The following is a 521-nucleotide window of genomic DNA, read 5'->3' as shown; positions in this document are numbered from 1 at the left end:
ACGACATTGAAGAAATGAGGGCTCAACTACAAAACATGAACTCCAAAATTCATCAGGAAACCAGCGCAGCACCAGAGATCGATCGTGTACTCCGCGAAACCCAAAATACACCTTTTACAACTCGTCTCCTCAGTATTCCTGTCCGACATCAGAAGAACAAAATCAAACTCCCGACTTACAACGGAACATCTGATCCAAGAGAGTATCTCACCGCTTTCAATATCGCAACGGGGAGAGCCAATTTTTCACCAGAAGAACGCGACGCCGGTCTCTGTCAATTGTTTGTGGAAAATTTAAGCGGACTCGCCCTCGGTTGGTTCTCACGCCTTGAAACTCATTCTATTGACGACTACAATCAACTCTCGACGGCTTTCCTCAAACACTACTCGCTGTTCATCCAACAGAGTGCAACTAATGCCGACTTATGGACTCTAGCTCAAGAACCTACAGAGACACTACGCTCGTACATCGAAAAATTCAGAGCCATAGTTTCTCGCATCACCGTACTCGACGAAGCAGCA

The sequence above is a fragment of the Brassica oleracea genome, unplaced genomic scaffold (assembly GCF_000695525.1).
Source record: "Brassica oleracea var. oleracea cultivar TO1000 unplaced genomic scaffold, BOL UnpScaffold01603, whole genome shotgun sequence".
NCBI lineage: Eukaryota > Viridiplantae > Streptophyta > Magnoliopsida > Brassicales > Brassicaceae > Brassica > Brassica oleracea.
This window is presented reverse-complemented; position numbering follows the sequence as displayed.